The sequence below is a fragment of the Equus przewalskii genome, chromosome X (assembly GCF_037783145.1).
Source record: "Equus przewalskii isolate Varuska chromosome X, EquPr2, whole genome shotgun sequence".
Taxonomy (NCBI): Eukaryota; Metazoa; Chordata; class Mammalia; order Perissodactyla; family Equidae; genus Equus; species Equus przewalskii.
The window spans coordinates 40,213,101-40,227,932 of record NC_091863.1 but is presented as its reverse complement, the minus strand read 5'-3'; the positions used below and the strand labels follow the sequence as shown (position 1 = coordinate 40,227,932).

At 41.8% G+C, this 14,832-nt stretch overlaps 1 long non-coding RNA gene across 2 annotated transcripts in view; it reads right to left on the bottom strand.

Annotated features, from left to right (window-relative positions):
- Positions 1–13,368, bottom strand: part of LOC139081152 (uncharacterized) — a 182,884-nt gene extending 169,516 nt beyond the window's left edge. The window contains exon 1 of one of the 2 annotated variants that reach the window (XR_011536213.1): positions 13,280–13,368. This is a non-coding gene — a long non-coding RNA (uncharacterized lncRNA). Of the gene's footprint in view, positions 1–12,303; positions 12,404–13,279 lie in introns of those variants that run through there. The other variant, XR_011536209.1, reaches the window with a different exon arrangement.
- Positions 13,369–14,832: the final 1,464 nt, after the last annotated feature.

Here is a 14,832-nt window from a genome sequence, read left to right as displayed (position 1 = left end):
AATTTCAGAATACCAAAAAAATAAATAAATAAAAATAAATAATAAATCCTAAAAAGAAAAAAGAAGACAAACCATCCAATAAAACATGTACAAGAAATTTGATCAGAGAAGAATATATATGGATGAAATTTAGCACATGAGAATATGCTCAACATGTTGAAATGCAAAGTAAAACCTCAAGGAGACATCAGTATGCACCTATCAGAATGGCTGCAATTAAAGAGACTGGCCACCCCAAGTGTTGGTGAGGATGTGGAGCAACTAGAACCCTCACACACTGCTGGTAGGGATGTAAAATTGTATAGCCACTTTGAAAGATATTTTGGCAGTTTGGCAATAAAGCTGCAAAAAAAGAAAACTCCAGATTAATTAAAGAAAAATAACTTATGAGACAAGCAGAGCAAGAGAAAGTATTTATGGTGAACTTGAATTAAGGCATAAGACAATAATAAAAGCAAAAACATGGTTGTAATGAGAAGTACACAGGGGTTCTAAGGGTCCTGGGTTGAAAACTAGCCACACCAAGGACTAGTGATTTGACCTTGAATAAGATACTTCTCTTATCCTCAATTACTTCATCTATAAAATGAGGATAATTGAGCAGTGAGCTTTTTTAATGAAAGAGGAATAATAATAGAGGGATTGAAATGTATTTATAATGAAGCAGCATCTAGAACATACAACTTCCCCTGGGGGAATCCTTTCCTGACCACCTGGGCTACAGGCTATCCTCTGTGTTCCGAGTGTCCCCTGGCTCTCCACTGCCATGGCTCTCATCACACCTGTTCTGTCACTATCTTCTGGATGGTTCTCTGCTCATTAACACTGAGCTCTTTGAGAACTTATATCCTGCATGAATCATTCCTGTGTCCTCAGAGCCTGCCTAGCACAGAGCAAGGAGACTGATTCTCAGCAGGTGCTTAGACAAGGTTTTTGCGGTTTGGGATTTGGGTTTGGTTTTTTGTTTTGTTTTGTTTGTCTGAGTGATGATGACACATGCTACTCACTTAATCAAGTATAGCCAATGATGGAGTTCAGGACATGCTACCTCAAAATATGGCACCTTAGCATATTGAATATTTCAAGCTGAAGGTATTTGAGAAATGGCAGGTGCAAACAGGACTTTCTGACCTTTCCCTGAAGCAGGTTGTAAGACCCTCGTGTGAGAGGTGCCCTCCTTACACCCAGAGGAAAGGAGCATCCTTGTCTCTGAAGACACAGGGACACTGACAGGAATCCGAAGGAACAGGCCTTGCTGTTCCCCCTAGCTTACTATACTTGGCTCATACCCTTTCTGTTCTATCACATTTTTCCATGACTTTCCACTCTTCATCAAATCTAGCATAAAATGCTCAGGTTTAACTACTTCTTTGAGTCAGATAAAACTTATTATATTAAGTGGCCAGCCTGGTGAGGCAGTGGTTAAGTTCATGTGCTCCACTTTGGCGGCCCAGGGTTTGTGGGTTCAGATCCCAGGCGTGGACCTACACACTGCTCATCAAGCCATGCTGTGGCAGCGTCCCACATACAAAAAATAGAGGAAGACTGGCAAAAAATGTTAGCTCAAGGCCAATATTCTTCACAAAAAAAACCCAAACAAATGAAACTCATTAGATTAAATAAATTTGTATGCTTTTCTCTTGCTAATCCGTCTTTTGTTACAGGGGCCCTAGCCAAGAACTTAGAAGGATAGAGGAAAAATATATTTTTCCTCCCTACACCATTATTAAACCATCATTTTGTTTACTGGAAATAATACATTGTAAATAAGAGATCATAGGAAATCTCTCTTTGCAAACTTCTGTTCTCTTAGAGGGGGTTGCGTAGGACAGAGCTAACTCAGCAGGCCTGGGTTGCTCAAATTCTGCACATTCCAAAGAAAAGCCATCTCCAGGACTGGCCCTTGGCAGGCTCCCTAAGAGATAACCTCTGAGCCCTTGGAATATTTTGCCCAATAGGAGTTTTTGCATGCTTCATGCCTTAGGCCATGCTGTACCAGTGGTACCAGGTAAGTTTATCCTAACAATGTGATTTACGGTGAATGTCTGTTTCTGCTCTGGGGGATGGGGTCTGAGTAGCTGAGGCCAGTCACACAAGCTCAGCATGCCTATGTGACTGACTCCTAATAAAAACCGTGGACACCAAGGCTCAGATGAGCTGCCCTGGTTGGCAATACTTCACGTGTTGTCGCACATCATTGCTGGGAGAATATATAAGCATGTACCCATGCAACTCTACTGGGAAGGGACACCCAGGAAAGAAGTCTTGCACCTGGTCTCTCCTGGACTTCACCCCATGCGCCTTTTCCCTTTGCTGATTCTAATGTGCATCCTTTCACTGTAATAAACCAAACCATGAGTATAACAGCTTCTGAATCCTGTGAGTCCTAGCAGATCATCAGGCCTGAGGATGGTCTTGGGGCTCTCTGGCACAGGGAGCTTGTGCCCTTTACCCCACACTGTTTCCAGAAGCATCTAGTAGCAGTGTATTGCCTACTTTTATATTTATAATGAATCTTGGTTACTGCTACTTTCTCAGGTCAGCCCTCAGTTAGGGGCTGCGCTGGCTAATTCACTAAAGTCTTCCCATATACAAAGGGCTGATAAACAGACAAGGCTATCAATAAATACTTTGTGAATAAATGCAACACTGCCAATCTGGTTATTTTAGTTGTGAGTGTGAGGCATAGATGTCACCCAGCCTTACATCAACAAAATCGAGTGTGTGAGCCCAGTGATCAGTGCACATGGGAAGGCCCAGTTGACCTCTTTCACCTTCACAAGTCTCCTCTCCTTGTTTTCCTCCTGCTTTGTGGTCATCTCACTCACTGCTTTTTTTATCTAGGCCCCTTCCCTGTGCTCCTCCTTTGCACTTCAACTGCTCTTCTATCTATGTGTCTGTCTGTCCCACCAGTGTGATATATCGTATCCCCATGGCAAACACCGTATGTACCAGTATGTCATCTCACTTATTCTTCATAGCAATCATTTAGTGTAAATATTGTAAGTCCTATTTTAGAAATGGGGAAACAGACCCAAAGGATGTAGACACCTTTCCCACCATCACACAGTCTGTCTGTGTCAGAGCCAGGATTGAGGCCTATGGCTATTCCATGCCATGGCCTGTAAGGAGACAGAGTAGGTAGGAGCAAGGCATTTTGCCTCAGCAGGTTGCCCTGGTTCCTTTTCCTCTTCTGCATAGGTTCTAATCCTTTCAGCCAGCTCTACAGCCTAGGGACTTCGCACATATTTTGTGGCAAATTAGGATACCCTACATTTAGTCTCACTTGTTATTTGAACCAAAGATTTTTCAGTCCTTCGGGGCTAGGAAATATTTTTAAACCCCTGTAAGAAGGAGAAATAATTACCGTTTATAATACCCTGCCACTCCTTAACCAGGCTGGATTCTGAGTAGGGCCTTTTTTTCAGAACTGTTTTTTGGCGTGTGAAGATACAAATGAGGGCTCAGAGATGTAACTTGCTGCCATTTTGTATAGTAACAGGGGTATAAGGCTAGACTCAAGCAGTTGCGGGGCTTTGAGTGAGGTCTGTGACTGTCAGGCCAATGGAGGAATCTATAGAGGAAATAAAGAGATTTGTGGCTGCTCCCTCCCCACCTCTGAAGAACTTTGAAGAACAGGCGTGTTTGCAGGGGAGTTGTGGCATTTTGCCATGACGCTTGCGGCAGAAGTTCTTTTCTCTGTCTCCCCATAAACTGTCCCAAATAGATTTAGTATTCTAGTTACATTTTTCTGTAGCATGAGAGGATAAGCCTATTGTTTGTAAATGTTTGTTTTTGTATCAATGATTTCACCTGGAACACCACGTGAGGTCTGTGTGCCACATACTGGGAAACCCTCTCTTCGAGGGAAGAACAAAACCTTTTAAGTCAAACAATTATATATATAATTTTATAAAAACATCAAATTACAACTAAAGTCATCACATACACCATCAGTTCTTCCGTAGCCAACCCTTTTAGGAGCTTTTATTCTGAGAAAAGAGCAAGGGTTTTGAACTTAGAACTTGAATCCTCAAATCTGCTTCTCACTAGAGTGAGACTGTCAATTTTGTGGAAACTCTGACTTATCCTCTTTGTGAGGATTTGAGGTCAGACATGTACAGAATCTAACACAAAGAAGTGGTTAACAGTACACACTCTATAAATGTGAGTTTTTATAATAATTTCTGTTATCATTAGATTAAAAACCCGATAAATGGAGCTATTGTCATAACTGTATGCATACAGCTCCAGGGTTGGTCAGCCATTTACAACCACACAGCACAGATCAAAACTATCTAGGCAAGTTAACAGAGCCATGACTTTTAACTTTCTGTGTATAGAAGACTAATGTCAGCGCAGAGACAGGAGCAGGTAGCTTTCAGAGTGATAGCATCATTAGCGGTACCTGGCAGGGAAGATGGGCGCCTCACAAAGTATGAAGAGATGGGAACCTGGAGCTTCCCCTTCAGTCACCGCCCGTTAAGTAGGGTCCCATAGTAAAAGAAAGAGACACAATCTAGACATGGCTGAACATCGGAAAGCCTAGCCCTACATTCCTCAGAGCCCTACAGAGACATAAGTTCCAGAGAATAGAAAAAGAGCTTCTACATACCAATTCATTTTCTGAAGCTAGTGTAATCTTGATAAAAAAATCCAAGAAAGAGAGTACATGAAATAAAAGTACAGACTAAGGTCACCCATCAGGACATACATAAAAATCCTAAACAAATTATTAGGACATAGATTACTCATGACCAAATTGTGTTAGCTTTAGGAATTTAAAGTTGGCTTAAACACAGAAACTTATCAATGTAATTCACCACATTAACAGATTAATAGAGGAAAAAATCTTATGATCATCTCAATAAATGTACCATAAGTGTCTGATGTAATTCCACATACATTCAAGATGAATACTCTCAGAAAACTAGGAATAGAATGACTTTACTCTGATTAAGTGTATCTACAAAAAGGGACAGTAAACATCACAGTGAAATGTGGACGATTTCCCATTTCTGATCAGGGCTAAGACAAGGATGTCCACTATCACCAGTTCTATTCAACATTGTACTGGGTGCGTCTGCCCAATGCCGTAAAATGAGAAAAGGAAATAAAAGATATAATGTTTAAAATGGCAGGAACAAAATTGTTATTATTATTCAAAGATGGTATGACTATATATGTTGAAAGATGAAAAGGATCTAAAGATAAACTTTTGGAATTAAGCATAAATTTAGCAAGGTTGCTGGATAGAAAAAGCAACATGCAAAAATTACATCTCTCTATACTAGCTCAAACAAAATATAAAATTTCAGAAGAAGATACAATTTCCAATAGCATCAAATACCTAGGAATAAACTTAACAAAAGATGTGCAAGACTTCTTTGGACAAAATTGCAAACTTTATTGAGAGAATTTTAACAGTCAAATTTCCAACGCAAGAACAGCCTGTGTGGTTTCAGCTTGTCGTCCTTTAAACCTGTGGTTGCCCCTCACCTGTAAGACAAACATAACAGTGGGGAACATTACTTAGAACTTTATTTAGATGACACTAAAGGCGTACAAAGGACGCGACAGTCTTAGTTTTATAGAATGGACTAAAAGCAGAACCCTAAGGGTGACCCTTCGGCTTATATCCAGTCAAACGTCTGCAGAGCCTTTGAAGCGAGACTCTGAGGCACACTAACAAAATCTGTTAAACACACCGCTCTCTAGTGGTGCAAAGAAACAGAGACTGCTCAAGTTCAGAACAGGTTAAACCCAATGAATGCATCTATTCAGAGGTAGTTTTAAGGAGAAAGCAAAAATTCTTTATACTTTTAGTAAAAATCCACCCAAACAACAAATGAAAAAACTAAGAAACGAAAGAAACCTTTCAAAAGAATCATTTAAATATCTTGATTTGAAAAAATATTCTGAATACATGTAGGATATCTACAACAGTAATATCACATTTGGAATTGCTTGAGTGAAATAAACAGAAAGGCTGGCATTACGTTTGTTTTGGCTCCTAGTGTGGAAAAGTGCAAAACTGTTTCTTTGAGCTAGTTTAGCCCTTATAAGCAGGGCAAGCATTTGTCCCTGTTTTCAACTAGACTCCTGCTGTACTTATGAATAGTGACTCACTACACACTGAAAACCGTTCCAGTTTGTACAATAAATTATACGGTCACACTAGTTTTAAGCCATTACCATCAAAGGTAACATCAAATTGTCAAGGAGAAATAGTACCATTTCTCACAGTCTGGCCAAAAAAGAAAAAGGAAGGACAGTGGGGGGAGAAAAAGAAAGAAAGAAAAAAACTTGGAAAGCCAAATACACAGATAAATATATATAATTATATAACATACTCAATATCTATTAGTGTCTTGTTCATATTCCTTATTATATATACTTGACCTTTATTTTCTTCAAGATTATGTAAACTAGTAGATCCTCTATTCATAAATATTTTCTCAAAGAGCTATCTCTTTGATCTATTTATTAGTTGGATTATTTTTCCTTCTCCCAATGATTCATATATATCTTTTATTAAGAATCTCAGGGCTGGCCCCGTGGCCGAGTGGTTAAGTTCGTGCACTCCACTGCAGGTGGCCCAGTGTTTCGTTGGTTCAAATCCTGGGTGCGGACATGGCACTGCTCATCAGACCACGCTGAGGCAGCGTCCCACATGCCACAACTAGAAGGACCCACAATGAAGAATATACAACTATGTACCAGGGGGCTTTGGGGAGAAAAAGGTAAAAAATATTTTAAAAAAAAAAGAATCTTTTTCTTTTTTGTTGCTTTTTATTATTTTTTTATATTAGATGCTCACGTAATTTATCTTTTTTTAATAACATACGTATTTAAGGCTATGATCTTCCTATGAGTACATTCTAGCCATGTCCAATAGGTTCCTGGAAGTAATCTGAAAACTCTCTCTTAATGTCAATAGTCTAATAGAATGGTCCAGCCATGTACAGTAAAAAACTTTAGAAGACTAATGCAAGGTAATTTCTTCCCTAAACATCAAGTGCTTCCTTGAAATTCAGAAGCTCTTCCAATTGGGGCCAGGCCCATGGCCGACTGGTTAAGTTCACGTGCTCCACTTCAGCAGCCTGGGGTTCGCAGGTTCGGATCCTGGGCACGGACCTAGCCCCGCTCATCAAGCCATGCTGAGGTGGCATCCCACACAGCAGAACCAGAATATACAACTGTGTACTAAGGCTTTGGGGAGAAGAAAAAAAAAGAAAAAGATTGGCAACAGATGTTAGCTGAGGTGCCAATCTTTAAAAAAAAAAAAAAGCTCTTTGTAATTAATAGTCAGCAACTGGGAAAACACATATGTAAAACATACTTAAGTTGATTACTCGGGAATTATTAAGGTTATGGTCTTCGAACTTCAAATCTTATCACTAGATGTCTCAAGGCAGAAACTTCTAAGATGCCACTTTTGATATGATGAGAGGTGATGGTATCACCGTGTCCACATTTTGATTAGGAACAGTGGCTCCTTAAGACCAACAGCGGGGACAGGGCGTGTGCTTGGCATGGGCATCCTACTCACAGCCGCCTTGAGCATCAGTGACTACGCACTCTCTCTACTTGATCAGCCACAGAAACCAGAAACTAGACTACGTCTTGCCATTTTATTATTCAGTCATTTGAGGCTTCATTGGGGAAAGGATTTAAAATGCAATTGTTCTTTAAGGGCAAGAGAATTCAGAATCTGACAGAGTCTGACAACAGGCACTCGGGACTCTGGACAGAAAAACAAACATCAAGCAGAGTGTTTGTTCATTTTCTTAGTAGTCATGAAACCTCAATTCAGATATTGTAATTTGACTCAGGCCAGGCTCTGATGATTTATGAGAAACAAATCACACAAAGCAAATTATCTTTGTACTCTATTCAACAGAACCAGAGTACGCAAAAATCATTAAAATAATTTTTAAATATCTGATTTGAATTCACCATTTTTATAAGAGCAAAGACGGGTTTAGACGTTAAGAGATTTGTCCAGAGTCACACAAATTATATTAGAGCTGGTCCCAGAACCTACTTCAGGGCCTCAGCTATTTCACACAAACTGATGTGTGTCACAAACGCATTATGTATTTGTTAAAAGAAGATCTCTATAAGAGTATCTGAAAATGATTAGCTGTTGATTAAAGGACCTATACTTAAAATTAAGAACATGCTTTCCTATTTTATAATTCAATATATCTTTGACCCAATTTGTTTCTATACCTGTTAGTCTATAAGTCAGGCATTTAAGGTCTGAAGTACATTTGAAATCATCTTTAAATGTGAACTCTGCTGTTATAGTAGGAGTAATCATACTTCCATATTATTAAAAATAAAGTATTGTGGAAAAATAGACACTCTACAATTTGCACACTTAATGGATAACACACCTGCTTCCGGCATTTTCATGGGCTCTGGATTTGGGAGTTTCTTTCCCTTGACATCAGGACCGTCACCACGCTCACGCCCAGTCTTTGGCTGAGCCAGTTCCTATTGACTAGTTTCCAGGGCAAGCCCTTGCAAATAAAAAGCTTATTAATTTAAGAAGTAAAACATGAGATATGAATAAGGAAGTGATAATATCCATTCCCTCAGTGTTATTAAATAAAAGTTTTAGGCTGTGTAGTAATAAATGTGATGCATAAGAATCGCAAGAGCATTATTTCTGGAGTCTATTACCAGAAACTAGGAAAGCAGGATTCTAGTACCCTCTTCCTTTCCCAAGACTGCCCTCAGACAACACAGGCGCTCCCTGTGTACTTACGTGTATTGTACTTGTGATTTTACTTATTAGTTATTTGTTTGAGTCTAACTAGACTGTAAACCGAAGGTTGAAATCATGTCTCTCACGAGTACTTAGCATGTTACATGGCATGAGTAGACACCTATAAATGCCGAGTGAAAAAAAACTCAAAAAAATACAGGAAAAAGCCCAAATTGATAAACATTTCCCAGACCAACTGGTCCATCCTCTTCAGAAATGTACCATGAATGACAAAGAAAAATAAAAGAACTAGTCCAGATTAAAGGAGACTAAATAGACATGACAACTAAATGCAATGCATGATCCTAGACTGGACTCTGGATCAAAAAAAATTCTATGAAGGAAATTATCGGGACAATTGAGGAAATTTGAATACACACTACATATTAAATGAATGCATTTTCTCATTGTCAAATTTCATGATTTTGATAATTGTACAGTGGTTAGCCAAGAGAATGACTTTTTCTTTGTTCTTAGGATATACTGAAACTTCATCTAAATGATTCAGCGTTAATAACAGTAAACATATCGCTAAGTGTGTATATGGGGAGGGAGGGAAGAGGATATGAAACCAATATGGTACAAACTATTAATAAGTGAATCTAGGTGAAAAGTATATGCATTAATTGTACTATTCTTGTAACTTCTGTAAATTTTTTGTTTTGGAAATATAAAGTAAAAATTAAAAAGAATATATGACAACTACATTGTACTTCAGGAAGACAGGAGTTATTTTTAATTGTGGTTTAACAACACAGAACATAAAATTCGCCATCTTAACCATTTTTAAGTGTACAGTTCAATAAGGAGTTATTTTTGCAGCATAAGCAGGAACTAGGAATGGACGCCATATTTGTTTTCCTGTATTATGAAACCTTTATTTTAAATGACAATATAAGGATAAACCATAATACATGTATAATTCCTGTATTTTGCCATAGGGTACAAACAGCAGTGAGCATCAGCTATCTATGAAGTCTACAGCATGGATAGGATTTCAATTACAATTAAAATGCAATTTTCTGAAAGATTAGCTGAGTGGATTTGCAGGCCTATGATAAATCTTATAGTGTGACACCTGTCCCCTACTGGGGTAACCAGAAAGTTCTATTTAGAGCCAGAGGCCCTAAGTGTAAAGTTCCATAAATGAATCCCATGTAGAACAAAGCACCAAAAATAACAGCAAAATTGTTTGTGAACAATCGCAAATATATTGTCTTACAGTGAGAATAAAGGAAGTGGGGTGGAAACACATGAATGGGCATTGTTGTCAGTCATATTCCAGAAACCTTTAACAGTGGCCTGAGTTATGTAAATATTTTGCTTCAAAATACTCTATATATCTGGGAGAAATAATTTATGTCTCATGTTAATATTAGGAAATTCACTTTTTGATTTTTCTAACCATAGAATGATTTACCCACCTTTTAAAAGCCACTTAAAAAATAATACTAAGCCAGCTACCTATATGCCAGTATCCTGAATTAGTCAGCTTTTACCAAACTTACACATCACAATATCAATCAAAGGAAACAGTGCCTATCATTCACTGAGCTCTTTTCTGGAGTCTCCATCCTGCTCCGCTGTACTGTATTTACCTCTGGGCCAGTACCGAGCTCCCTTACAGTACAGACAATTGAGTCTTAAGCATTTTAAGTAAAATCATTCACATTTTTTTACAGCAACATAGGTGGTAGGCAGACACAAACTTTGGAATGAAATACAGATTTTGTAATCAACAGTCAAGTGCTCTTTGAGAAATACAATCCTTGAGCCTCAATTTGCTCATTTATAAAATGGGAGAAATTCCTTACAATGCAGTATTGCCCTAAGCTGCAAAGTACACTCCGTTTACTTTTCCAGCCAATTTGCAGGCCATGTTTGAGATCCCTTTCTATTGTTTTCTTTCCTCTTGTTACTGGTATAACATAATGCATGAACACGCCCACATAAACATGCAAGAGGCGCTCTTCTTGCCTTTCCCTTCACCTTGAACCACAAGTGCGCCTTCATCTTCCTTCTCATGATCAGGTGCAACATCCTGACTCTCAGTTAGTGGTTCCTCTTCTTGAGGTCGCACATCACCGGGCTGCTGGGTCTGGGGGGGGGGGTGTGCAAATAACAAGTTTTGTTTAAAAAAAATTTTGTTACCAATACATGTCAATAATATAAATATACAGAATACACAGATATATTTGATCATAAGCAAATCTAAAGAGATTTCCCCAAAACTATTCAATTACTTACTCCTAATGAAGTTACTCTTCCCACAGAAAGGCTGCTCCAAGAAAAGAGTTACCCACAAGGACTTTGGAAGCTATTTTAATTTACATTTGGATGGATGTGTGCAATCGATGGTTAACAAGCATGAGAAGGACGTCGTCAGGTGTACTGCCCAGGAACATGACAACATCCATCCAGACAATACCAGAATGTAACTCTCCTGGATCAATGTTCCTTATCGGTATGGAAGACCCTTTATCAGTGTATCTATACGAGTTCAACAACATTGGCACAAAAATAAATTTCTACTAATAAAAAGCATCAAACGTAAAAGTACTTACAACCACAGGCCCAACTAGCGGGGAAGATTCTTGATCATCTCTTCTTCCTCTAGGTTGGAATGTTAATGTTATTCGCCCACTCATATTCCACACTGAAAACAGAATATTGTGATTTGGAAAATGCACTTAAGAGGAGACCTATATTTGACCACTTCTGTGGGCAAATGGTGATGTGTACTTTTTCTTAATATTGAAAATATTTTCAAAGTAACTCTCAAGGTAAACCAATGGGACCTCATTAATTTTTTTAAAAACAAACATAACAACAACAAAATAAGTCTTAAGGTAATTTAAATGGGCATGCTTTCCAATCACACTAAATCTGGCAGCTTGCAAAGCCAACTGTTCATGTCATGACCAAGCTAACAAAGAAATCACCTCAAGGCACGTGATAAAAGACAGGAGTACATTTCTGAAGAGGTTTGGTTTCCCAACTGGATTCCCCACCGCGAAGACATTTAGGAAAACATCGCTGGAAAGTGACAACCTGAGTGACCACTGCTTTGGTCACACTCCCATTTCCTAGGCCCACTCTTCCCCCTTCCACCAAGTTCGGTTGGAACACAGGGAAAGTCTCAAGCCTTCCCATACGGGCTGCGGCGGTTTTCGCGCTCCAAGGGCAGAGTAGACCAGCTGGCACCGGGAGATTTACCAACCCGCCCACTGCCCAGGCCCCACGAGGACTCCGGAGTCCGTGCTCTGTCGGCAGTCCCGGCTGCCCCCTGGATTCACCTCGTCTTCCTCGGAGACCCCCCTTCCGCGGCCCACCGTCCTCCCTCGTCCCAGCACCACTACGACAAGGGTCATGGCGGCTGCGATGCCTGTGAGGACAAGGACGACGACCTCGAGGACCTTCCTCCTCCGGGCCAGGAACCACGCCGCCCCGACCTGCCGAAGCCCGCTGGCTCCCTCCTCACACTCACTCACGGTTAGACTCCTGGAAGGACTGCTCCGCGGACCTACCGACTGAGCCTCAGCCAACAGGAAAGAAGCACGACCGCAAGACGAACCCGCACAGCCCGGCGCCTGGAACGTTACGCACCCCGGACGCTGAGGGCTGCTGGGAAAGCGCGGCACCAGGCATGCGCGTTGCGTCCGCCTGTGCCCGGCGGGCTGGGTTCTCCGACCCTCACCCGGGCCCCCCTGAGGACTCTCGAGTCTGTCCTCTATGAACAGTTCCTGGTGCCCCCAGGACCCAGATACCTCCAGTAACGCCCCCACGACTCACCCCCTCTCCACCTGACCCTGTCCCATCCTCAGCCCCACCGTCCTGCCTTGTCCTGGCCCACTACGACGACAAGGGTCATGGCGGCTGCGATGCCCGGGAGGACTAGGGCCTTGAAGGCCTTCCTCCTCGGGGACCACACATCGCGCCACCCAGATCTTCCAAAGCCCACTGGCTCCCTCCTCACACTCACTCACACTTAAACTCCCAAGAGGACTCATCTCCAGACCTACCGACAGTCTCAGCCAACAAAACAGAACCCACACGACTTAAGACACGACCTGCACAGCTCAGCGCCCAGAAGGTTATGCAGCCCCAACGCTGACAGCCGATACGAAGGCACAGCACTGGTCATGCGCACTGCGTCCCGCGTGTGCTTGGCGGGCTGGATTCCCCGCCCAGTCTCCAGGGCCCCACTGAGGACTCCGGAGTCCGTGCTCTGTCGGCAGTCCCAGCTGCCCCCAGGACTCACCCCGTCTTCCTCGGACCCACCCCCCCTCCGCGGCCCACCGTCCTCCCTCGTCCCGTCCCGGCACCGCCACAACAAAGGTCATGGCGGCTGCGATCGATGCCTGTGAGGACAAGGACGACGACCTCGAGGACCTTCCTCCTCCGGGCCAGGAACCACGCCGCCCCGACCTGCCGAAGCCCGCTGGCTCCCTCCTCACACTCACTCATGGTTAGACTCCTGGAAGGACTGCTCCGTGGACCTACGGACTGAGCCTCAGCCAACAGGAAAGAAGCACGACCGCAAGACTAACCCGCACAGCCCGGCGCCCCGACCGTTACGCGCCCCGGACGCTGAGGGCTGCTGGGAAAGCGCGGCACCGGGCATGCGCATTGCGTCCGCCTGTGCCCGGCGGGCTGGGTTCTCCGACCCTCACCCGGGCCCCCCTGAGGACTCTCGAGTCTGTCCTGTGTTGGCAGTTCCTGGTGCCCCCAGGACCCAGATACCTCCAGTAATGCCCCCAAAAGACTCACCCCACTCCATCTGACCCCTTCCCGTCCACGGCCCACCTTCCTCCCTTGTCCTGACCCCGCCACGACGACAAGAGCTATGGTGGCTGCATGTGAAGAGAATGCCTCCTAAAACAGAAATGGCAACACACTCCATAGGATTTACACAAGACCAAGAGTCCATACCTAATATTCAAGATGTCCAGCATACAATTCAAAATTACTCAGAATATGAAGAACCAGGAACATCTCAACTCACATGGGAAAGACAACCAATGCACACCAACGCAGAGAAGACAGGTGTTGGGATTATCTAAGTCTTTAGAGCAACTATTGTAAAAATGCTTCAGCAAGCATTTTTTTTAATTTTTTTTAAAGATTGGCACCTGAGCTAACTGTTGCCAATCTTCTTTTTTTTTTTCCTGCTTTTTTCTGCCCAAATGCCCCCAGTACATAGTTGTATATTTTAGTTGTGGGCCCTTCTAGTTGTGGCATGTGGGACGCCGCTTCAACATGGCCTAATGAGTGGTGCCATGTCGTTGCCCAGGATCCAAATCCTGGGCTGCGGAAGCGGAGGGTGGGAACCCAACCACTCAGCCACTGGCCAGCCCCATGAACACTTTTGAAATAAACATAAAAATAGAGTCTTGGCACCAAAAAAAATAGAGAATATTTAAATAAGAAACAAATGGAAATTTTAGAAGTAAAAAAATATGATAAAATAAAAACTTCACCAGATGAGTTCAGTAGTAGAATGGAGACGAGAAAATAGTGAACTTGAAGATAGAGCAATAGAAATTATTCAATCCAAGCAACTCAGAGAAAAAGAGATTGAAATAAAAATGAACAGAATCTCAAGGACTTAGGGGAAAATACTAAAACACTCATAATTTTTACCATCAGAAACAGAAGAAAAAGTGAAAAAGTATAGTGATTAAAAATATATTTTTTGAAGCAATAATCACTGGAAACTTCACAAATTTGGCAAAAGACATAAACCTACAGATTCAAGAAGCTCAGCAAACACCAAATAGGATAGACTCCCCCAAAAAATCCGTGCCTAGACATATCATAATGAAACTGCTGAAAACTGAAGACATAGAAAAAATCTTGGGCTGGCACAGTGGCATAGTGGTTAAGTTCACCCACTCCGCTTGGGCAGCCTGAAGTTCACAGGTTCAGATCCTGGGCACAGACCTACACACTGCTCATCAAGCCATGCTATGGCAGCATCCCACATAGAAAAAAAAATAGAAGAGGATCAGCATAGATGTTAGCTCAGGGCCAATCTTCCTCACCAAAAAAGAAGA